Genomic DNA, 381 nt, shown 5'->3' with positions numbered 1-381 from the left:
CCTATTTATTTGCACTTAATTTCATGAACAAATTTCTCCTTCATGAAATCAAATGTGATCCTCACTCAGTTGTAGAACACATACTCCATTTCCCGGATCAAATGTTTCATAACAATAAAACAACAAAAATGTAAATTAGAAACATCTTTGTGATTTAATAATAACCACAAAAATATCACCTTAGGCATATGCATCTCATATTATATTTATTTCTTATTTTTCAGACTCTCACTCGTTGCACGATTTCTTTGAGTGTCACCACTACATAAATTGAGTTTTTCCTAGCAAATAAATTTTCTAAACGTTCATTATTATTGACTTGCCACTAAATATACAAACAAACTTATCTGGAACTCTTTCTCAAAGTAAATCCTTTGTAGT

Source organism: Phalaenopsis equestris, unplaced genomic scaffold (genome assembly GCF_001263595.1).
Source record: "Phalaenopsis equestris unplaced genomic scaffold, ASM126359v1 Scaffold000171, whole genome shotgun sequence".
In the NCBI taxonomy this organism is placed as follows: domain Eukaryota; kingdom Viridiplantae; phylum Streptophyta; class Magnoliopsida; order Asparagales; family Orchidaceae; genus Phalaenopsis; species Phalaenopsis equestris.
This window is presented reverse-complemented; position numbering follows the sequence as displayed.